The sequence below is a fragment of the Hemiscyllium ocellatum genome, chromosome 42, assembly GCF_020745735.1.
Source record: "Hemiscyllium ocellatum isolate sHemOce1 chromosome 42, sHemOce1.pat.X.cur, whole genome shotgun sequence".
Taxonomy (NCBI): domain Eukaryota; kingdom Metazoa; phylum Chordata; class Chondrichthyes; order Orectolobiformes; family Hemiscylliidae; genus Hemiscyllium; species Hemiscyllium ocellatum.
In genome coordinates, this window is record NC_083442.1 from 6,164,217 (window position 1) to 6,189,596 (window position 25,380).

At 48.4% G+C, this 25,380-nt stretch overlaps 1 long non-coding RNA gene across 1 annotated transcript; it reads left to right on the forward strand.

The window, feature by feature from the left end:
* LOC132834846 (uncharacterized) lies at window positions 1–25,380 on the forward strand. Its single transcript, XR_009647254.1, has 5 exons — window positions 1–94; window positions 292–331; window positions 1,542–1,670; window positions 20,623–20,759; window positions 25,009–25,380. It is a non-coding gene; the product is annotated as an uncharacterized LOC132834846 (long non-coding RNA).

Consider the following 25,380-nt stretch of genomic DNA (forward strand, 5'->3'; position numbering starts at 1 on the left):
CATGAAAACTGAAGTGTTTCTCTGATGCCAGTTCTGTGCTAACGTCTCAGCTACAAGCTCCAGCCAGAGAGTTTACATTGAAGTATAATGATGAGTATGTTTGAGCATTCACCTATAATTCAGTAGTTAACTTGTTTTGCTGTAGTTCATTGGTTAGGCCCTGGTGTGATCCCTTTACTGTGGATCTGAACTCTATCCTCCATGACAATCTCTTTGCCAATGTCCAGCCTGCGCTACCTTTAATAATGAGCATTTTAACTCTCTGTGACAGTTTAATGTTATTTCTTCCAGTTATGGTCAAATGAGAGCTTCATCACTGCAGATCCCTGAGGTATGTGCTGTTAATTTATTCCACTCGTATGTGTGGCCTCCCTCACAAACATCACTCAGACCCTGCTATGTTCCTTTTTGCTTTCATTCTTCATGCTCCCTCTTACACACACTGTTCCCTTCCCTGCTCATACACACCCGTGCTTACCCCCCTATCGCCTTCCCGCTCCCGTCGCCTTCCCCTCCCATCACCCTTCCCCACCGCCCTGTCACCCTTCTCCCCCCCACCCCGTCACCCTTCTTCCCCCCCACCCCGTCACCCTTCTCCCCCCTCCACCCCGTCACCCTTCTCCCCCCTCAACCCCGTCACCCTTCTCCCCCTCCACCCCGTCACCCTTCTCCCCCTCCACCCCGTCACACTTCTCCCCCTCCACCCCATCACCCTTCTCCCCCCTCCACCCCATCACCCTTCTCCCCCCCAAACCCGTCACCCTTCTCCCCCACCCCGTCACCCTTCTGCACCCCGTCACCTTCCTCCCCCCACCCCCACGTCACCCTCCTCCCCCCAACCTCCGTCACCCTCCTCTCCATCGCCTTCCCACCCCCCCATCGCCCTTCCCACTCCCCCATCGCCCTTCCCACCCCCATCGCCCTTTCCCCCCCCCAATCGGGAGGGACTGGGGAATGGGGGGGGGGGGTAGAGTGAGGGACAGGTTGCAGTGAAGGGGGGAATGGTAGTGAGAATAAAACCCAGTGAGAGAACAAGACAAAGAGAATGAAAGTCAGAAAGCAGAATAAAATAAATACCTGGTGGGGGGGAGACAGAATGAGAGAGAGAGAGAGAGAGTGTTAAGGACAGATGGAGGAGAGAGAAAAAGCCCAGGGAGAGCGATAGAGAGATTGGGAAAGACTGAACAATTAAATAATTCCAGGAAAAAGAGTGAGGAGGCAGAGAGTTGTTGGAAGCGAATCTCCAAGGGAATGGGAACAGGATGGAGATGGGAAGGACGGGGATTGAAGGAAAGATGTGGGGAAGAGAGAGGGGGAACACGGGAATGAAGATGGGAGCTGCAGTGAGAGATGGAGGCAGTATCATCTGTCGGATCAGACTGCGCATTAACTCCCTCTCCAACCCTTTTGCCCCTTTGTCTTCCCCCTCCAGCCCAGAGCTCACCCCTTATGGTAAAAATCACAGAAACAGCCTGAACCCCACAATTCTTTTATGTGTGTGTGTGTGTAAATGATTATTCTCTCTCTCTCTCTGGTTCCAGCTCTTGTCTGATGATTCCTCACGGCAGAATGATTGGATTCTCTCTGTCTCTTCATCGTCTGATTTTCAGCTCCCAAATCAAATCTCCTCCTCGGGGGGAGAGACTGCTGTAATGTAGGCCACTCTGCAGGTAATTTGAGACACAGCAAGATCCCACAAGTAGCATTACTCTGATATTAGAACAAGTTTTAGGATCGAGTTTCTCATTTAAGGTTTTAATTCCCTTCTTGGGGAGTCCTGTCTGTCAGACACTCACTGGGGATTGATGTATTTGTGTCATATCCCAGGCCCCAGTTATTTTAACCCCAGGCTTCAAATCTGTTTTAAAAATGACAGGGCCCCAATCTGACAGGAGCCAGTTACCCAGAGGCCCCTAAAACCCAGGCTCCCCCAGAGGAGATTAAACCTCGGGGTAAATAAACACACAACTCACGTGGGCCCCCATGGGGTGCAGCCTGTCGACCAGGCCTCAGGCCCGTGTCCCCTCTGGAGAAAGCTTTTACTCAAAGGTCTCCTGATCCCAAAGTTTCGCTCTTTGAATTTTCAAGTGGCCAGCAAGGAAAGAGACAGCATTATTTGAAAGGCAAAGGAGAGGGGGGGGGGGGGGGGCGGAAGGCGTGGGGGAAGGGATTGATGGTGGAAAGTAGAGGGAGGGAGGGAGAGTTGAAGGCGGGGGATGGAATGCAAGGGAATGGGGGAGGGATTGGAGGGGAAGGAGAGAGAGGGGGAAGGGAGGATGGAATGAAGAGGGGTTAATGTGGGAGGGAGAAGGAGATGGGGAAAGGTGTGAAGGAGAGGGGTGAGGAGGCAGCCTGGCGGGATGGAAGGAGATGGGGAGAGGGATTGAATGGGGAAGAGTGGGGGGATAAAATAGCGGGTGGGAAGGAGTGGTGGGAGGAGAGGGTGGGAGTGGAGTAGAGTGGAAGCCGATTGGTAGGGAAGGAGAGGGGAGAAAGTAAGGGGGATGGAGGGGAAAGGCAGAGAGAGAGAGTGAGTGGGGAAGGAGAGGGGAAAGGAGAAGAGGCGTGAAGCGGGGAATGAGAGACGGGAAGGAGAGGAGGGGTGGGAGGGGGAGGAAGCAGGTGGAGGAGAGGGGGAGGATGGGGTGGAGTAGAGGGGAGAAGGTGATTGGTAGGGTAGGAGAAGAGAGAAAGTAATGTTGGAGGGGAGAGGTAGAGAGTGGGAAGAGTGGGTGGGGGAGAAGAGGAGAAAGGAGAAGAGGCGTGGAGAGGCGGAGGAGAGGGGGCAAAGAGAATGTAGAGAGGGGTGGAGAGGGGGAGGAAGTGGGCATAGGAATGGGGGAACTAGGGGGAAGAAGGGGAAAGGAGAGGGGTTGGAAGAGGGAGTTAAGGGAAGGGAGAAAGAGGGAAGGAGAGGAGGTAGAGGGTGAAGGGAAGGGGAAGGGAAAAGGGAGGGAAGGAGGGGTGTGAGGGAGGGAAGGAGTAGGAGAGGGGGGAAGGAAAGGGGGAGGGAAGAAGTGGAGGGGGAAGGAGACAGGGAAGGAGGTGGTGAATGGAGAGGGGAAGGAGATAGGGAAGGAGAACAGGGATGGAAGGAGGGAAGGAGAACAGGGATGGAAGGAGAGAGGAGAAGGAGAGGATGGGAGGGGGAAGAAGGGGAGATGGGGCAGAGTAGAGGGGGAGGCAATTGGTAGGGTAGGAAAAAGGAGAATTAAGGAGGATGGAGGGGTGAGGCAGAGAGAGAGAGAGTAGGAGGGGAGAAGAGGGGAAAGGAGAAGAGGGGTGGGGGAAGGGGAAGTAGAGGGGAGAAAGAGAGGGTTGGAAGGAGAGGATGGAAAAGGAGAGGGGGGGAAGGAGAATAGTGGGGAGAAGGAGAGGAGGAAGAGTGGGGAAGGGAAGGGGGAAGGAGGGAGGGGGTAGGAGGAGGGAGAGCTAAGTGTGAGAAGGTGAGTGGGGGAAGGATGGGGAGGAAGGAGGGAGAAGTGGAGAGGGAAGGACAGGAAGGGGGGAAGGAGAGAGGGGGAAGGGAGGAGGAAGATCAGGGGAGTGGAAGAAGAGGAGAGTGTGTGAAGGAGACGGTGAAGGAGGGGAGGGATTGGAGAGGAATGCAAGAAGGCGAGGAAGAAGGAGGAGGGAGGAGAGGATGGGGAAGGAGAGGAGGGTGAAGGAAGTGGGGAAGAAGAGGAGGGTGAAGGAGGTGGGGAAGAAGAGGGTGAAGGAGGTGGGGGAGAAGAGAGTGAAGGAGGTGGGGAAGAAGAGGGTGAAGGAGGTGGGAAGGAGAGGAGGGGAAGGATATGAGGAAGGAGGTTGGGAAGGAGAGGAGGGTGAAGGAGGTCGAGAAGGAGAGTTGGGGAAGGAGGTTGGGAAGGAGAGGAGGGTGAAAGAGGTTGGGAAGAAGGGGGGTGAAGGAGAGGAGGGGCAAGGAGAAGGGGACAAAGGACAGGGTGAAGGAGAGGTGGGGTGAGGACACGGGGAGGAGAAGGTGGAGGAGAAAGGGAGGAGGGGGTTGGAATGGGGAGGAGATGGGGGAACGAGAGAGGAAGAAGGAGAGGAGGGGAAAGGAGAGGAGGGGAAGGAGAGGGGGCAGGGGAGGAGGGGGATTGGAAAGGGTGAGGAGAAGGTGGGAGGAGAGGTAGAGAGAAAGGGGAAGGGGGGACTGGGGGGAGGAAGGAGGGGTGAGGTGGAGAGGGGAGGAAAGGAGAAAGGGGAGGAAGGAGAGGGAAGGGGATTGGTGGAGAGAGGACTGGAAGGAGATAGGCAGGAGAGGGAGGAAGTGGAGAGGGGAGGAGATTGGTTGGAAGGAAGTGTGAGAAGGAGGGGGAAGGAAAGGGGGTGAAGGGGGGTGGGGGACATCTCTGCGTCTGTCCCCAATCAGTCCCCCGCCCCTGTCCACAATCAGTCCCCACCTGTCCCCAATCAGTCCCGACCTGTCGCCTGTCAGTCCCTGCCCGGCCCCGTCTGGCCCCATCAAATCTTGAGGGTTCTCCCTGAATATAACTGGAAAAACCCGAACACTGAGATAACAACCAGAACCAGGCGATTGGGGAGGATTCTGCAGTGAGCATCTCCCAAGCCCCTGTCCCAATGTCACAACAGCCCCATGGTCACCCCCTGCCCCGGCCAGTCCCTCTCTGCCTTCCACAAGGACCGTTCCCTTTGACACTCCTTGGGTATGTACCACCCTCACCCCCCAAACCCCCAGGTACCTTCCCCTGACACCGGAAAAGATGCAAAACTTGCTGTTACACCCCCACCCCACCTAGGGCCCCCAAACCCTCCTTCCAGGGGAGACAGAGGTTCACCTGCCTCTCCTCCAACCGTGTTTCCAGCATCAGGTGCTCCCGGTGTGGGCTTCTCTACATCAGGGAGATCCAACGGAAACTTAGGGAACGGTTCTCCGGGCATCACAGCCGGGCCCACAGGGACTGACCGGACCTCCCAGTCACCGCCCAGTTCAATTCCCCCCAACCACTCCCTTTCCAACATGACCATCCTCGAGCTCCTGCATTGCCACAACGAATCACACCACAAATTGGAGGAAAACATCTCATTTTCCACCTGGGCAGCCTACAGCCCGGATGACTCAATACAGAGTTCTCCAATTTCAAATAACCTCCCTCCCCATCCCCCAACTTCCTCCCACTGCTCCCTCTCACTCGATTCATTTCTCCCATTGACCAACCGAGTGGGTTCCTCTACCTGTCCTCACCCCCTTCACCTTCTTTCCCCCCCCCCCACCCTGGCCTATTCCACCCCTTTGTCCTCCCTCACCCTCCCTTCCCCTCCCACCCCATCCTTCGTCCCCAACCCCTCCCACCCCATCGCCCTCCCACCCCATCCTCCCTCCCCATCCATCCCCCTTCCCCTTCACCCTCCCACCCCAGCCTCTCTCCGCCTTTGTCCTCCATCGTCCTCCCTCCCCTGTACGTCCTCCCTCCCCCCTTGGTCTTCCCTCCCCCTCACTCTCCTTCCCCATCCTCCCATTCCCTCATCCTCCCTCCCCTCTCCCTCTACCTCCCTCCCCACTGCCACTTTCCCCCTTCCTCCCTCTCCTTCTGTCGATCCCTCTCTCTGTTGTTCCACCTCCCTTTCCATTCTGTTTTATCGCCAATCCATCTTTTTTCTGGCCTCCCTCCCTCCTGTCGACCAGGCCTCAGGCTTCAGAACCACGTCCCCCTCTGGAGCTTGGCCAAGGCTTCCCTCGGCCTGAACATTTTGGATCTTCACGTTGGAGTTTTCCCAACAAAAGTTCATCCGGATAAAAGAAGGAAAAGATTACTTGAAATGGAGAGTGAGAACATTTTGAAGGCAACTTACACAGCAGGATCCCAGGTTTAAAAGCACCCCTGCCTACCCCCAATGTATGACTGTATCTAACACAGTCAGCAGTTAGGGTGGAGCATGGTGTGGGAGCAGATCTTACCAGGGATTGGAGGGGGATAGTGAGGGAAAGGCATCAGATTATTACACTCTGCGGTGACCTGGGATCGATTGCCTTTTACTGAAAACAGTTCCCAACTTGTATGTGCCTGTAGCTCCCTCCAACCTGAAACCCTCATTCCCCTCTATCCTGTCTCCTGTCCCTGAGCCAATGGTGTCTTCATTCCCAGGATAGGGACAACATGGGGTTAGATACAGAGTAAATCTTCCTCCATACTGTCTGCATCGAACACTCCCAGCAGACATGTGCAGCATGGGGTTAGATACAGGGTATAGATCCCTCTGCACTGTTCCTATCAAACACACACAGGATAGGGACAGCATGGGGTTAGGTACAAAGTTAGCAGCATTGTAGACAGTGCAGATGGTACCTTAACATTACAAAGGGAGATTGATAGACAGGGTGAATGGGCAAAGCTGTGTTAGATGGAGTTCAGTGTCAGCACGTGTGTGGATATCAGGTTGGAGTACAGAGAGGGAGCACAAAGGAGGTTTACAAGAATGATCCTGGAGCTCAGGAGTTACATTCTGAGGGGACACTCGACAAAGGAGGCCGTTTTCCTCCAGAATTGAGAAAGTTAAGGGGTGATCTCTTCAAAGCCTTCAAGGTATAAACAGGATGAGACAGGATCGATCAAGATCAACATTTCCCACAGGTTGGAGATTCTCGACCGAGAGGGAGCAGAGTCTGAGAATGAGGGCCCAGAGCGTTCAGGAGAGATGGTAGGAAGCACTTTGACACACAAAGGGTGGGAGAGGTTTGAGACTCTCTTCCACAAACAGCAGTGGATGCTGGATCAGTTGTTCAGGTTATATCGGAGAGAGAGACATTTTTGTTCAGTGAAGATATTGAGGGATATGGGCCAAAGGAAGGAATGTGGAGTTAGGCCACAGATCAGCCCTGATCCCGTTGAATAATGTAACAGGCTCAAGGGGCTGAATGGCCTCCTCCTCTTCATATGTTCCAAAATAACAATCTCCCTGCACTGTCCCTATGAACTCCTCCCAGGGCAGGGACAGAATGGGGTTAGATACACAGTAAAGCTCTCGCTACACTCTCCCCATCAACCCAACCCAGATTGTTTAACGGAGCTATAATATTTGAAAATGCTTCTATTATTCTGTCATTCATTGTCCCTCAGGAACTCTGTGTGTGCGTGCGCGCGTGCATACGTGAGAGACTGAGAGAGAAACGGAGACAGAGACCAGTGCCCTGCATTACTGGGTCAGGTACTGTTGTGGAGAAACTAGAGAACCATCAGGAGACGCAGAGAGTTCTTCAAGAAGTTGGTCTTTTATTTGCAAACAAAAAACTGTAACACTGAGAAAGCAGATTCTCGAATGCCCCTGAACCTCAGGGTCCATGGATTTTTATATCTTTTTTATCATTTTTCTGTGAGCTTATCAGCATGTCCAACTATATTAATCAAAGTACCTCACCCCAGCTACACAATAAACCAGCGATGTTAGTTCCCATTATCTCTTTAGTTGTACATTCAACTTGATGTTATTCTAATGTCATGATTAGATATTTATTGCTAACTCTGCTACAGTGATCGTCCATTGCAGACTAACCTGCCATGATAGATATTTAGCTATTCCATCTATTACAATAGTCTCATGTCTCAAGCTGACTCTACTAACTATTAATTAGATATTTTAATGTCATGTCACAAATGTTTCCGGTCCCAATCCTGTCATAATAGCACTTAAGAGAAACTTGCTTTATTACTTGTGTTCTTTCATCTGGCCGTAGTGACCTTTCAGCCTTAACCTTACCCTGCTAATTGGTGTGAGAATGTTCCACTATGGTTATCCCATCCTGCCCCTGCCTTCCACAGACCACAGGTTCCCAGTGGGCTTCATGCTTTAACCCTTCCCATGCTTTCATGGTGTTTATTTTCCATCAACCTCACTCCACCAACAATACCATTCGTTAGTTAAACAGGATGGAGACAGCACCAATTCTCAGGAAGTGTTTTACAGTTTCTGTTTTTGTTAAAATGCTTGGATGGTGTGCTGGCTCAGTCAGGAGACTGTCTGTGTGGAGTTTGCACATTCACCCCATGTCTGCATGGGTTTCCTCCCACAGCCCAAAGATGTGCAGGTGAGATGAATGCAGGAATGTGTAAGTTAGGTGCATTAGACAGCGGTAAAATGTAGAGTAATGGGGTAGGAGAATGGGTCTGGGTGGTGTGAGAAACAAAGCTCACACACTGCAGTAATTTCAGTCCGAGACAAGATCTGAATCAGCAGAGCTCTTTATTTCACACTTGCAAGTGGGTGTGATGTCCACAAGGCAGGGACAAAACACACACCGAATTCAACAAATACTCGATATTTATACAATTTGGTTACCACATATTTTTTTCCTTATTTCATTGTTTCCCCCCTTGTTTACATCCTCCACTTCCCTGAGACCCTCCTGCTTATCTCGTGTCTTATCCGGTCTTGTCTGTGAAAAACATGCTCATTCCTATTCTCAGGGCTGTTTGCCCTTTGCCTGCTTCCCTAACCATGATTTACTCCTTCCATTGGTGCTGCTCCTCTCAGCATCTTATTATTAAGACTAGTTTAATTGTGGTTTTGTTCCTTTTTCTGTAAAAGTGGGAAACAGATGTTTATACAGGCATATTGAGTTTAACTGTCTGTTTTCAAAGCATCTTACCACGAAGCCCTTCTAAATGGCTTTACCATTTGTTACATCCTTAGCAAACCAATTAGCATTTCCTCCACAGAGTTCACATTCTTGTTGACTCAGCTCCTGGCTGAAACAATTGCACACTGATGGAGTTCAGTTATTTTTTATATAATGAATTTTAGAATTGCAGAAGAAACATAAATTTCCTATATCCCACAATTGCCCCCTTTTCTTCCTTTACCATTTGTTACCTTCTGCATTTTGTTGTTTTAAGCATTGCTCCCGAAATTCGCAAGCATCATTTCGGAAATTTCATCCATTTTGGTCTCACTCATCTCCTCAATATTTAGTTGATAAAGTTATTTTGTCAGATTTCCTTTTAAGGGCATCTGTTTCATTAAGGTTGTCTCAATCAGTCTCTGGTTGAGCCCTCGTATACAGGGTATGATACAACAGCTTCCTCCTACCATCACATACACACACACCCTTTTTATGCTAAAATCATATCAAGGGCCATTCAGTTTTCCCATGCCATCCTACTTGTCGCATCAAGCTGGTCTGATATTTCTTTAACTGCATCTCTTGTATAATTTATAAATCGCTGTTAATTATAGAAAATGTAATTTATCCAATCTACATTTGTATTAATTGTTACCCACCAAAAGAGAGCTGACACAAAGCCTGCCGCAATCTGGTTACGAGCCTTGAACTCATCAGGTACCCCCCTAGGGACTCCTATCGAATCGAGATAAATCCTGTCATCGAAAGAAGTGTCTAACAGTGATCTCTTATCCCTTCCCTGTTTCCCTACTATCTTTTCCTTCTCAAATGCCAGGGTAAATGGAATTGCCAATTGTACAATTGCACATATCCCTATCCAATCCGGAGGTAGGGTGGGTCTCAATATTTTGCCTCCACTGTACCACCACAGATCCGCTCGGGGAACCTTTAGTGCTGAGTAGTTCCCTCCTTTCTTCGTTTCGGTAACATTTTTAATCTCTGTACACAATTTGAGCTCCCCCAAATCTCTAGACCGACTTGTACCTCGTCTATGCACACATGACGTGTGGTTTCCAACTGCGGCGGAAAATGCGGGGGAAACTTGTACATCTTTCTTCTCCAAGGGAGGGAACATCAAAGATAGGGAGGTACAATTCCTATCATTCCATGCAGTCTCACCCTGATACAGGGCTATCATACATTTCATGCCCTGCCTGTCTCGCTTCCACCCGAGCGGAAAGGGAATAACCTGAGCCACTGGCCTACCGGAGGCACATGCATAGCAATTGCTTTTGTTCAGACTTTTTACAGTATACTTTATCCATTCAACCCAGGCATTTGCATCCCCGTATCCAGTTTCTATTTCGAGAGTCTGTTTCAAGTCCTTTACCTCTCTAATTTTTACTACTTTAGGATCAGTGGGAGGGGTGAAAGGTTGTATCTCATTATCCAGTAATTCCGCCCGTTTTCCCTGTCCTACGCTAATTCGAAAACAACAGCCCACGAAGTGTTTCCCATGTGCTTTTATTTCTATCCCTATTACACCAAGTACCATCCCCAAGGCCATCCCCATAGGACTTAAGATGTATCTCTGAACTGCGGTACTGTCTCTGAATATCGACATCCCCACAATTGACTAAGCTGCATGCATCAGTGTCTATTACTTGTGGATTATCAGACTCAGGAACCATTTATAATATATATGAAAAGGATATTTGACAAAATCCCAATACTAAGAGGGCTAGCATCATAACTCTAAGCATTCCCAGTACTTTAAACATCATGCTGAAGCACAGAATGACTCAATATACAATCCTACAGAAATAATCCTGCGCTCACGTCGCCACTGTATAATCAGTTACTCAAAGTCTCTTTAGTCTGAGTTTCAGCGGGTCTTGTGTTGATTCGACTGTCCAGACTTCTTCCTCAACTGGAGATTCCACTGTCCCTTTGATCCGAGTGTCCAGCCTTTCTCCGCCGTCCTTATTGCCGTTTCGGTCGTTAAAAGAGCCTGGTACGGCCCTTCCCAGTCCGGCTGCAATTTAGTCTCTGTCCATGATTTTACTAAGACCCAATCTCCCGGCCGGATGGGATGAACGGTGAATTCTAGGGGTGGAGTCTGTGCCAATAAACCCTGTTTCCTGAGGAAAGACAAAAAGGAGGACAGGCCCAGTATATACTTCTTTAAGAACAAATCTTTAGTTTCGGGAATTGGCAATTCTCCATTCGTTCCCAGATAAGGTAATCCAAATAAGATTTCATAGTGGGATAGTCCCAAATCTTTCCTTGGGGCTGTTCGTACTCGCAAAAGAGCTATAGGTAAATATTTGGTCCAAGGGAGTCTGGTTTCTATTATTAATTTAGAGAGCTGTCGTTTGAGTGTTTCCAATATTGTTTTAGACACCCCACTCGCAGTGGCAGTAGCTAGGGGGTATGCCTCAACCCAACCGGATAAATGATCTACTATAACCAACATATATTTTAGTCTCCCTACCCTGGGTAACTCAGTATAATCTACTTGTATACTCTGGAAGGGTCTCAATCCTGGGTCTCTTCCTCCTGGGGTCTGTTTTCTCAAGACTTTTTTATTTACTTTTCTGCTGATTATCAATTGTATATATTCCTTTACATCCATATTCCCTAAGAACTAAATCACACATTGCTTGTACTCCCCAATGACTGCCTTGGTGTAGGACAGCCATAATCTCTCACATCATCATTTTGTTCAACATCTGTCCAAATAAATTCGGGGATTCTGTAAACCCCTGGAGGAGCACAGTCCACCAGTATTGCTGTGTCCCCAATCTTTCCTGTCTTGGGGTCTTCCCATTCAAAGGTGAAGAAATTCCTCCTTTCCTCCGCCAAGGAACAAGCCCAAAAGGCATCCTTTAAATCTATCACACTAAACCATTTGTGGTCATGAGGGATCTTACTCAATCTATAATCAGTCCCTCTATTACTGGCTGCAGTCCTCATTTACCCTCTATGGAAATGGGATATTGTCGCTCACAGACAATGTCCCCTTTCCTTTCTAAATTTACTTCAAGGGGAGGGATCTGTAGTCCTCCACGATTCCCTTCCCTAGCCCATACAATAGGGTCTATCTCTCTCTCTCTCCATATCCTCTGTCAACATTGCCATATGTACAATATTTCTTTTTCCTGAATTCCAATCTCCAGTCCTAAGAGGATAATTAAATCTCTCCCTAATAAGTTACTTCCTATATCGGGATATACAACAATTCCCCTGTGACCCTGTCCTTAGGACCTTCTATCATCATAGGTTCAAATACTGGGACAGTAAATCCCTCCTCTTTTACCCTGGAAACAGTAATTGACTGTGTTGACATTTCTACTTTCTTCGGTTTAAAATTCAGCGATGACTGTGCTGCCCCCGTATCTACTAGGAAGACTACCTCTTCCCTATAGGGTCCCACCTTCAAGTTTATCAAGGGTTCCTGGTGGCTCCCTGAGGGCAAGAACCCTTGACACCCCTATTCATGATAAATATTCATAAGCGGAATGGCCCTTGCTTCCCTTTGTAGATCAGGACACTCCCACCTAAAATGCCCTATCTTTCCACAATAATAGCATCCTGCCTGTGAAGACCTTCATCTCTGCCCCTGTCGCTCAAACCCTCTATCAAATGCTCCTCCTTGTCTCTCCCTCTCCCCTTTCCTCTCTGTCCTACATGCTGTCACCCGCTCCGGTTGCTCACTATTGGTCCCATTCTTCTCCTAATTACATCATCATCCGCAGCTACTATCATTTTCGCCTTCTGTTTCTGTCTCTCCTCTCTATTTACAAACACTTTCTGTGCCTCTCTTAACAGTTCATCTAATGGTTTTTCACTCCACCCTTCTATCCTCTGTATCTTTCTCTGTATGTCTGGCCATGCCTTTATCACAAAATGTACTTTCAAAAGACCCTGTGCCACTGGGTCCTCAGGGTTCATTCCAGAATATTTTCGCATTGAGTCTCTTAATCTCTACAAGAAAACTGAAGGAGTCTCATCTTTCTCCTAACTAACTTCAAAGACTTTAGTCAGATTCTGCGACTTCGGAGATGCCTCCCTTATTCCTTTTAGAATCAGGTCTTCCAATCTCTCATTTCTGCTCTATGCTCCGGGTTTTGATTTTCCCACTGGGGGTCTCTGAGGGGAAACTTCATCTCTCCCTGTCCACCATCCCCATATAAATCCCCTTTCTTCCCCAGTAAATAGTATATTCAAAATAGACATTAACTCAGCCCACGTATACAGACTGGGCCCCAAAAATTGATCAATTTGTTCAGACAATCCTACTGGATCCTCAACCAGGACTGTCATTTCCTTTTTAAATGTTCTGACCTCCCCACTGGTGAGGGGAACACACACAAACCCAATCGCCTTGTCCCTTATTGGTACCTCCCGAAGGGGACAAGTCGTTATGTTATTCCCCTTTTTCTTTTGTTTTGCCCCCTTATGCTTTGATTTAAGTCCTCCGGAGGCCTCCTCTACATCTACTTTAGCTTCTCTTTCTTCTACCGAGGAGTGAAGGTCAGGAACAACAACATCCTCGTCCACCGCCCCTTCGTCTTCCTCTTGTGAGTCATCTGTCCCCTGTCCCTGTCTGTCTGTCTCCCCTCCTCCCCCGTCTTCACCTAATCTGATTCTATGGTACGGGGGGTGGGGGCAAACAGCTAATAGGATCCCAGGGACTGGGTGGGGCAGAGGGGGAATCCTTTGTCTTCACTACCAGCATTCCCAAACTGCCTCTCCAACAGGACGCATAGTCCGCCTCTTCTTGGCTAAAAGGTTGTTTTGCATGCACATACAACTCTAAATACTGACATACCCAATCCTCGTCCGAACCATACTTTGGCCTGAAGGCGGCGGGACGAGAAATGGATTCCTTAGTCCATACAAAGCAACAATATTTAATCATTCTCTTTTTATCCTTTACCCTTGTACAAGTATTGCGCGTCCATTCACGCAACATCCTCCCCAACGGACTTTCAGGAGGTATACTGCAAGGGACCCCGCCTCCTCTTTACAAGTATTGCCTTGTTATCCCCAGAGGCTTGTCCCTTATCCACGGCATAATCCATATTGAGTTCCTTCGTTAGTCCCCTACTAACTACTAATACTCAATCCCAGCCACCAAGGCAATACTTAAAAGTCAGTTTTGTTACCTTGGTCTGTGCACAGAGTTGCCTGGCCCTTTTCCGCCGTATATTCTATCAACTGCCTGTCACTGTCAGATTCAGATGTCTCTCTTGTAGGATTCGTACCAGTCGCCCAAGGGAGCGGACCAAACCGGGACACGAGCCCGCTCCTCAATGGGGAACGGGACGCGTCTTCCCAGTGTCCAGGGACAGCCAATCTCCCCGGCGATGGAAGAACTTCCCGGCCTGCCCCACGTTGGGCACCAATTGTGAGAAACAAAGCTCACACACTGCAGTAATTTCAGTCCGAGACAAGATCTGAATCAGTAGAGCTCTTTATTTCACACTTGCAAGTGGGTGTGATGTCCACAAGGCAGGGACAAAACACACCGAATTCAACAAATACTCGATATTTATACAATTTAGTTACCACATATTTTTTCCTTATTTCATTGTTTCCCCCCCTGTTTACATCCTCCACTTCCCTGAGACCCTCCTGCTTATCTCGTGTCTTATCCGGTCTTGTCTGTGAAAAGCATGCTCATTCCTATTCTCAGGGCTGTTTGCCCTTTGCCTGCTTCCCTAACTATGATTTACTCCTTCCATTGGTGCTGCTCCTCTTAGCATCTTATTATTAAGACTCGTTTAATTGTGGTTTTGTTCCTCTTTCTGTAAAAGTGGGAAACAGATGTTTATACAGGCATATTGAGTTTAACTGTCTGTTTTCAAAGCATCTTATCACAAAGCCCTTCTAAATGGCTTTACCATTTGTTACATCCTTAGCAAACCAATTAGCATTTCCTCCACAGAGTTCACATTCTTGTTGATTCAGCTCCTGGCTGAAACAATTGCACAATGATGGAGTTCAGTTATTTTTTATATAATGAATTTTAGAATTGCAGAAGAAACATAAATTTCCTATATCCCACAATTGGTTGCTCTTTGGAGGTTCAGTGTGGACGTGTTGGACCGAAGGGCCTGTTCCCACACTGGATTGATTCTATGATTGTTTAAAGGAAATAATAGATTGTCCGGTCACTACCACTGATTGTATTGGAATTTCTTGAGTTTAAAGTTGCTATCTAATGGCAGGTCTGTTGTTGTGAAAGACAGCACCTGAAAGGATTTGCTCAGTGTGCAAACCAGTGTGTTGGTGTTGCCCACTTATCTCTGAGTTGGATACTGGAATGTTGCACATTCTCCCTGTGTCTGTGTGGGTTTCGTCCGGGTGCTCCGGTTTCATCCCACAGTCCAAAGATGTGTAGATCAGGTGAATTGGTCATCCTCAATTGCCCATAGTGTTAGGTACATTCGTCAGAGGGAAATGGGACTGGGGGGGTTACTCTCCGGAGGGTCAGTGTGGACTGGTTGGTTCAAATGTCCTGTTTCCACACTGGAGGGAATCTAATCTATTTATGACATAATATAATACATAGTAATCTGAGATTGACCAACTTCTGAATTTTTGTTACAATGTTTAGAGACTGTCACCTATATGCCCATCTCTGAACTTCACTCATGTTTTGCTAGATATGCCAAGTGGGAAGTTGCTCAGTGACATCTTAATTAGGTTACTCCGAAGTCCAAGCCCTCAAACAATAAAGTGTTCCTTTAAGATTGAACTTAAAGGTGTTTCTCTGCAAATGGTCAGACTCAAAATGATCACAGCAGATTCAGCCTTCACTTCACAGCAAAGTATCATCTACCTTTACTGACCCTCCAAAGAGCAACCCACCCACATCCATTCTCCTACTCCATTACTCTACATTTTACCACTGTCTAATGTACCTAACTTACACATCCCCGAACACTCTGGGCAAGTTAGCACGGCCAATTCACCTCACCTGCACATCTTTGGGCTGTGGGAGGAAACCCACGCAGACACGGGCTGAATGTGCAAACTCCACACAGACAGTCTCCTGACTGAGCCAGCACACCACCCAAGCATTTTAACAAAAACAAAAACAGTAAAACACTTCCTGAGAATTGGTGCTGTCTTCCATCCTGATTAACTAACGAATGGTATTGTTGGTGGAGTGAGGTCGATGGAAAATAAAGACGATGAAAGCATGGGAAGGGTTAAAGCATGAAGCCCACTGGGAACCTGTGGTCTGTGGAAGGCAGGGACAGGATGGGAGAACCATAGTGGAACATTCTTACACCAATTAGCAGGGTAAGGTTAAGGCTGAAAGGTCACTATGGTCAGATGAGAGAACACAAGTAATAAAGCAAGTTTCTCTGTTAAGTGTTATTATGACAGGATTGGGACCGGAAATATTTCAGACATGACATTAAAATATCTAATTAATAGTAAGTAGAGTCAGCTTGAGACAGGAGACTATTGTAATAGATGGAATAGCTAAATATCTATCATGATAGGTTAGTCTGCAATGGAAGATCACTGCAGCAGAGTTAGCAATAAATATCTAATCATGACATTAGAATAACATCAAGTAGAATGTACAACTAAAGAGACAATGGGAACTAACGTCACTGGTTTATTGTGTAGCTGGAGTGAGGTACTTTGATTAATATAGTTGGACATGCTGATAAGCTCACAGAAACATGATAACAAAAGATATAAAAATCCATGGACCCTGAGGGTCTGGAGCATTCGAGAATCTGCTTTCTCTGTGTCACAGTTTTATGTTTGCAAATAAACAACCGACTTCTTGAAGAACTCTCTGCGTCTCCCGGTGGTTCTCTATATTTTCTCCACAACAGTACCTGACCCAGTAATGCAGGGCCCTGGTCTCTGTCTCAGTTTCTCTCTCTCAGTCTCTCACATATGCACGCGCACGCGCACGCAGAGTTACTGAGGGACAATGAATGACAGAATAATAGAAGCATTTTCAAATATTAAAGCTCCGTTAAACAATCCTTGGATGGGTTGATGGGGAGAGTGTAGCGAGAGCTTTACTCTGTATCTAACCCTGTTCTGACCCTGCCCTGGGAGGGGTTGATGGGGATACAGTAAAGGGAGCTTTACTGTGGATCTAACCCCATCCTGTCCCTGCCCTGGGAGGGGTTGATAGGGACAGTGCAGGGAGATTGTTATTTTGGAACATATGAGCAGGAGGAGGCCATTCAGCCCCTCTGTCCTGTTCCATCATTCAATGGGATCATGGTTGATCTGTGGCCTAACTCCACATTCCTTCCTTTGGCCCATATCCCTCAATATCTTCACTGAACAAAAATGTCTCTCTCTCTGATATAACCTGAACGACTGATCCAGCATCCACTGCTGTTTGTGGAAGAGAGTCCCAAACCTCTCCCAACCTTTGTGTGTCAAAGTGCTTCCTACCATCTCTCCTGAACGCTCTGGGCCCTCATTCTCAGACTCTGCTCCCTCTCGGTCTAGAATCTCCAACCTGTGGGAATTGTTGATCTTGATCGATCCTGTCTCATCCTGTTTATACCTTGAAGGCTTTGATCAGATCACCCCTTAACTTTCTCAATTCTGGACGTAAACGGCCTCATTTGTCGAGTGTCCCCTCAGAATGTAACCCCTGAGCTCCAGCACCATTCTTGTAAACCTCCTTTGTGCTCCCTCTCTGTACTCCAACCTGATACCCACACACTTGCTGACACTGAACTCCATCTAACACAGCTTTGCCCATTCACCCAGTCTATCAATCTCCCTTTGTAATGTTAAGGTACCATCTGCACTGTCTACAATGCTGCCTAACATTGTACCTAACCGCATGCTGTCCCTATCCTGTGTGTGTTTGATAGGAACAGTGCAGAGGGACCTATACTCTGTATCTAACCCCATGCTGCACATGTCCTGGGAGTATTCGATGCAGACAGTGTGGAGGGAGATTTACCCTGTATCTAGCCACATTTTGTCCCTATCCTGGGAATGAATATGCCATTGACTCAGAGACAGGAGACAGGATAGAGGGTAATGAGGGTTTCAGACTGGATGGAGCTACAAGCACGTACAAGCTCGGAACTGTTTTCAGTAAAAGGCAATCGATCCCAGGTCACTGCAGAGTGTAATAATCTGATGCCTTTCCCTCACTATCCTCCTCCAATATTTGGTAAGATCTGCTCCCAGCTGAAAATGTGCTGCTGGAAAAGCGCAGCAGGTCAGGCTGCATCCAAAGAGCAGGAGAATCAACGTTTCTGGCATAACCCTTCTTCCTAAAGAAAGGCTCATGCCCCAAACATCGATTCTCCTGCTCTTTGGATGCTGCCTGACCTGCTGCGCTTTTCCAGCAACACATTTTCAGGTCTGATCTCCAGCATCTCCAGTTCTCACTTTCTCCTCAAAGATCTGCTCCCACACCATGTTCCATCCTAACTGCTGACTGTGTTAGGTATATTAATACATTGGCAATGGGCAGAGGTGCTTTTAAACCTGGGATCCTGCTGCGTAAGTTGCCTTCAAAATGCTCCCGCATTCCCTTTCGAATAATCTTTTCCTTCTTTTATCCAGATGAACTTTTGTTGGGAAAGTTGCAACGTGAAGATCCAAAATGTTCAGGCCGAGGGAAGCCTTGGTCAAGATCCAGAGGGGGACATGGTTCTGAGGCCTGAGGCCTGGTCGACAGGCTGCATCCCGTGGGGGCCGACATGGATTGCGTGTTTATTTACCCCGAGATTTAATCTCCTCTGGGGTTCCTGGGTTTTAGGAGCCTCGGTTAACTGGCTACTGTCAGATTGCGGCTCTGTCATTTTTAAAACAGGTTTGAAGCCTGGCATTAAAGTATGTCATTTACATAAATTATTTGGATGCGAGCATAAGAGGTACAGTTAGTAGATTTGCAGATGACACCAAAATTGGAGGTGTAGTGGACAGCAAACAGGGTTACCTCAGATTACAACAGGATCAGGACCAGATGGGCTAATGGGCTGAGAAGTGGCAGATGGAGTTTAATTCAGATAAATGTGAGGTGCTACATTTTGGGAAAGCAAATCTTAGCAGGACTTATACACTTAATGGTAAGGTCAACAAATAAACCTTGGAGTGCAGATTCATAGCTCCTTGAAAGTGGAGTCGCAGGTAGATAGGACAGTGAAGAAGGCGTTTGTTATGCTTTCCTTTATCGGTCAGAATATTGAGTACAGGAGTTGGGAGGTCATGTTGCAGCTGTACAGGATATTGGTCAGGCCACTGTTGGAATATTGCATGCAATTCTGGTCTCCTTCCTATCGGAAAGATGTTGTGAACATTGAAAGGGTTCAGAAAAGATTTACAAGGATGTTGCCAGGAATGTTACCAGGCTTGAAAGATTTGAGCTTTAGGGAGAGGCTGAACAGGCTGGGGCTGTTTTGCCTGAAGCATCGGAGGCTGAGGGGTGACCTTATAGAGGTTTACAAAATTATGAGGAGCATGGATAGGATAAATAGACAAAGTATTTTCCCTGGGGCCAGGGAGTCCAGGGAGATGGCATAGGTTTAGGGTGAGAGGGGAAAGATATAAAAGAGACCTAAGGGACAACATTTTCACGCAGAGGGTGGTGAGTTTACGGAATGAGCTGCCAGAGGATGTGGTGGAGGCTGGTACAATTGCAACATTTAAGAGGCATCTGGATGGGTATATGAATAGGAAGGGTTTGGAGGGATATGGGCCGGGTGCTGGCAGGTGGGACTAGACTGGGTTGGGATATCTGGTCGGCATGGATGGGTTGGACCGAAGGGTTTGTTTCCATGCAGTACATCTCTATGACTCTGTGTCCATCCCTAGGATCTGAGAGGCAGAACTCCCTGAGGGGGGATTAAAACCCAAATGATGTGACACTCTCTAAAAACTTGTCATAAAGTCAGAGTAACATTGGTTACAGAGAGGGTAGGATGTGAGGAAGGCATATGGTGTACTGGGCTTTATTGGTAGAGGAATTGAGTTCCGGAGTCCTGAGGTCATGTTGCAACTGTATAAGACTCTGGTGCGGCCTCATCTGGAGTATTGTGTGCAGTTTTGGTCGCCATACTATAGGAAGGATGTGGAGGCATTGGAACGAGTGCAGAGGAGGTTTACCAGGATGTTGCCTGGAATGGTAGGAAAATCTTATGAGGAAAGGCTGAGGCACTTGGGGCTGTTCTCATTGGAGAAGAGAAGGTTTAGGGGAGATTTGATAGAGGTGTATAAGATGATTAGGGGTTTAGATAGGGTCGACACTGAGAAACTTTTACCGCTAATGGAGTCAGGTGTTACTAGGGGACACAGCTTTAAATTAAGGGGTGGTAGGTATAGGACAGATGTTAGGGGTAGATTCTTTACACAGCGGGTTGTGAGTTCATGGAATGCCCTGCCAGTAGCAGTGGTGAACTCTCCTTCTTTATGGTCATTTAAGCGGGCATTGGATAGGCATTTGGAAGTTATTGGGCTAGTGTAGGTTAGGTAGGATTCGGTCGGCGCAACATCGAGGGCCGAAGGGCCTGTACTGCGCTGTATCTTTCTATGTTCTATGTTCTATGTTCTATGAGAAAATTCGACAGTGAGAGAAAGAGAGTGAGAGAGAGATTTGAAAAATTGAGAGAGATGGGGAAACAGAAGGGGAGAGAGAGGGAGAGGCATTTTGAGATTGTGAAATCGCTGCAAAGTTTGATTCTGGGGTGACAGGAAATAATTAAACTGAAGCAGCATCACAGAGGGGGGATCAGAGAATTAGCTGCTGCTGCATTGTACCATGTGGGATCTTGCTGTGCCCCAGCTGCCCCAATGCTGTCACTGCAGACAGTAAGTGTTTTCATCAGCAAACTCATTATTTCAAAGTTTCTCCAAAGCTTTGTCATGAAAATTCAGCTCATCGCCCAATGTGTCTGTGTTTGGATGTTGCTGAGAGATTGTTGTGTCACTGAGAGAGGAAAACCTGGGATCTTGCTGTGCTATCTCCCTGTAATGATTTTCCTCCTTTGTCTTTCATCTAATACTGTCTCTTTCCTCCCAAGGGATCTCGCTGGCCACTTGAAGATTCAAAGAGAGAAACTTTGGGATCAGGAGACTTTTGAACAAGAGCTTTCTCCAGAGGGGACACAGTCCTGAGGCCTGAGGCCTGGTCGACAGGCTGCACCCTGTGGGGGTCCACGTGAGTTGTATGTTTATTTACCCCGAGGTTTAATCTCCTCTGGGGGATCCCTGGGTTTTAGGGGCCTCTGGTTAACTGGCTCCTGTCAGATTGCGGCCCTGTCGTTTTAAAAACAGGTTTGAAGCCTGGGGTTTGACATAAATACATCAATCCCCAGTGAGTGTCTGACAGACAGGACTCCCCAAGGAGGGAATTAAAACCTTAAATGAGAAACTTTCTCCAAAGATTTGTTCTAATATCAGAATAATGCTACTTGTGGGATCTTGCTGTGTCTCTAACTACCTGCAGAGTGGCCTACCTTGCAACAAGGGTGACCAAATGAGATAATCACACAGATAAGACACAGGATCACCAATTCCCTAAGTATCTGGGAGGGGATCTATTTCTCTCTGTCTTTCTTTGGTTGATTTTTCAAACAAATAAAAACATCCCACACACAGAAATCCACAGCCTCCTGCCGGATGTAAAGTGGGATTTGCGCACATTCTGGAGCATGAAGGGGACTACCCTGTGGGATCGCACTGTGCATCAATGGCCCATCCTGTGACTTGTCGTCATTTTAATGGGGAGGGGTGTGGAGGACAGGATGTGGGATTCCAGGCAGGGAGAGACAGACAGAGAGAGACTCATCATCAGACACCAGATTTGGAAAGTGCTGGTATTATTGGGATTTTGCTGCGTGTAAATTACAGGGGCGGGTATTATGCTTGTGGAGGGTTTGTTGCTGGGGGATGGGAGTCGTTCTGGCAGGGGGTAAAGAAGAGGAAATACCCCAGGTATGCCACACCCCAGCTGCCTGTGGGATCTTGCTGTGCACCCCTCAGCCTGCGGGTTGCCCCTTACACATCACAGGAGCCTGTCTACAGGGCCCGGGCTCCGTTTGCTGATGGTCTGATAGTGGGTGGGGTGTATCATCCCTCCTTTCCCCAGCCCAGACCCCTCCACCTCTCCTCCCCCTTCCCCCACAATGTGATAGTGACGGGGCGAGTATCTACAGGACAGGGCGGGGAGATGTGAACTCACTTTTAATGGGAGGGAGGGAGGGGAGGGCATTTCAATCAGAATGTAAGGGGAATGGAGAGAGAACCATCCATTCTCGAGAGCAGGAGGAAGCTGAGCGGAGAGATGGAGAGGGGGATTGGGACAGGGAGAGTGGGGAGAGAAGACAGAGAATGAGAGAGGGAGACAGATGGAAGGACTGGAGGAGAGAGAGAGAGAGAGTGTGTGAGGGAGGGAGGGAGTGAGAGAAGCAGCTGGAAGGGGCAGGTTAAACCCGGAGGGAGGGGCAAGATCCAGGCTCTGAGACTGACTCCCCTCCATCGAGTCTCAGAAAATAAACCTTTGGGGTGGAGGGTCAGTCAGAAAGCATTTACCCCCGGGTCCCAGTGAAATCTGTTCCCATTCTCTGGGTTTAAAACTAGGGGAATGTGCTGATAAAATGGGGAGCTTTGGGAAGTCACTCAGTGATGGGATTTTGTTTGTTTTTCTTGTTTTTTGATTCAAAAGATCTTGGCTTTGACTTAATCAACTCCCATCTCTCTCCCTCCCTCACACCACCAACCCTGGGATTTTCTCTCTGTGTCTGTCTCTGTTTCTCTGTCCCTAATCTTGTTTGTGTTCTCTCCCCTCCTCAGTATCTCTCTCTCTCACACACACATAATACACTCTGTCTCTCTACCCCCCCCCCACCCCTCCCTCTCTATACTCCTGTCCCTGAGGGTGATTTGGACTCAGTACCATATGGTGCTGCACATATCATTAACACAGTGGGATCTTGCTGTTCCCTGGGTCTCCTGTTGTTGTCCAAACTGTGGGGTTGGGGTGGGGCGGGGGGAGGCCTGGGTACTGGGATCTTGCTGTGCATGAAGGCACACACTGTCAAATGGCCGATCAGTCTCTGCACACACTCCCTATGTCCCCCACCCCCTCCAGCCCAGGGCCTGGGACACAGTGAGGGGTGGGGGTGGTGAGGGAGGGTGGGGAATTGTACACAATGGAGACACAGAGGGGGTTTTTATACAGAGATGGGGGGTATGGATAGAGGGGACAGTTGGGGTGGGGGGTAAATGAAGGTGCACAGGGAGGGTGCAATTCGATAGGGGAAGGTGGGGAAAATGGGTGGGGCTGGAAAATTCCAAGGGGGGTGGGAAATTGAGGATGGGGTCACAAATTAGCCAGGGTCAGGGTGTTACAGGGGAATGGGACAGTAAACATAGGGGAATAGAATATTGGGGAAGGGACCCGATATTTGGGTGAGGGGGTAATGGACAAGAGATCCTGGGGAGGTGTTGGCGAAGAGACTGAACATCGGGAGGAGGGGAAGGGGGTTGTGGGCAGGAACATAATTGGGGGGAGGGGAAAGGGCACAATATTCTGGAGGGGGCAGTGACAATGATTGAGGGAGTTTCCATAAAGTCCCTGTCTCAGGGGGTGGGGAGGGAGAGGGGGCCTGGGCTCTTACTGTGCAGTGAGGCAGTCCCTCCACAGGTCAGTAAGTGTCTGCATGTGCTCACTGTGTCTCCCCCCCCAAACATAAAGGGGTTGGTGGGGGAGGGGGGGTGATAATGATGGGGATGGGGCAGTTTGAGTAATGCTGCACAGGGAGAGCGGGGGGAAGGGTGAGACTGGGAGGCGCATTTTTCGGGGGGAGGCAAAATATGTGAGGGAAGAGCAATATTGGGTGGAAACAGACATGGGGCAGGAATTGCAGGAATGTAAAATCTGGGGGAGAGGCTGAAAAATGAGGAGGGGAAGATTGGCAGATATGACAAAGAGCAAGATCATAGAATTCTGTCCATTCTCTATCTCTGGGTCATTCTCCAATTTTCTCTGACCCATCAGTCTGTTACACACCTTATTGGCCTCATAGATTTGCCTCACTGTCAGAATGTTGGGAAATAGAACAAAAGTGAATGATAAAAATGGTGTTAAAATGTTTCAGACTATTTAAAATGTTCCCACGGTTGGTCTTCAGAATAACTGGACCTGGTCTCACAATCCCTTGCCATCCCTGTCCTTCCTCCGTAGTGGAGTATACCCATTCTGAAGTCTGATCAGCAGGTCTTTAAACAACTCCCACATGGGAAATGTGGACTTGCTCAATAACAGCTCTTCCCAATTTACTCTCCCTAGCTCCTGCTTAATAGTGTCTTAATTTACCCTCTCCGAATTCAGGACTTTCCCATAAGGTCCTGACTTATCCTTATTCGTAGCGATCTTAAAACAGAAGAAGTTGTGATCACTGTTTCTAAAATGCTGTCCCAGTGAAAGGTCAGTCAGCTGGCCAGGCCCATTAACCAATACAAGGTCCAGTGAGGCCTTGCCACAGTGAATCAGATCGCAGATTGGAGGAACAGCATCTCATCTTCCACCTGGGCTGCCTACAGCCCGGAGGACTCAACGTTGAGTTGTCCAATTTCAAATAACCTCCCTGCCCAACCACCAACTCCCTTTCCAACCCCACCCCCTCCCTTCCACCCCTCCCTGCCACCAATCGGATTCACATTGACCGATCAGGCCGTACCCACTACCTATGTTCACCTTTGCACTCCATCCCTCTCCCCACCCAAAGCCCTCCCCCATGCCCACCCTTTATCAGCAGCTCCCCTTACCCCCACTCCCGAAGCATTGACCTCTCCACTTCCTGATGCTACCTGGCTTGCTGGGTTCTTCCAGCCTCCTGCTTGTCTCCGATGGTCAGTAAGGTGACAGACGGCTCCAAATGTGGTGGTGGGGTAGTGAACAGTGAAGGAGGTTTACCTCAGTGTTAAACAGGACCTTGATCAGACCGGCCAATCAGGAGCTGATACAAGGTTTGGTTTTAGGAGCTGTTTTACAGATGGTCCATCGATCTTTCAATTGATCCCAGGCTCCATTATGAAGGCCCAAGCAAACAGAGTCACCCAGAGTCAGTTCCCACTGAGCACAATGGAGTCAGTGAGAGCCACAAAACCTTCTCATGGCAGCACTGAGGGGGGTTGGCTCATCTGTCACATCCAACCCCATTCCCCAGTGTCGGATCCGGTCTGTCACTGAGCCCTCTGACTGGGCCGTGGATTCCCCACCAACACAGCGGCTGATTGGTGGAAAGAACCAAATAAAGAGAGGGAGTGATATCAGCATCAGGCCGGGGGGAAGGGAATGGAACCAGAGAAAGGAAATCATTGCTGAAAATACATCTGTAATCAAAAGACACGGTTATTTACAGTATATTACTCTGCGTAATAGGAACATTCCCTTTTTTATTTAGTTGTGTCCAGATGAGTGGATGAGCGAATTCCGTGAGGACAGGAGCCTGCCATTGCTGTTCCCACTCCGGCCTGCAGTGACCGATGATACTTGCCTCCAGGTCATTGACCTTGTATCTGGTTCTCTCACTGACAACTGGTTGCTGGGGATGATGTTATTCTGTGCATGTCTGATTCCTCTTTCAGTTATACTTTTGTTATCCAGCTTTCTATTAACGGTTGCTGATTGCAGACAACACTTCCCACTGTTTTGCTCCTCCAGTCTCTTTGGTTTCGCTCCTCAGATGGAATCATTAGGAAAGGAGAAATTGCCCATTAGGAAAGGAGTGTTACCGTGTTGCTGCTCCTCCTTCTCCTGTCAGTCCATTCCTCAC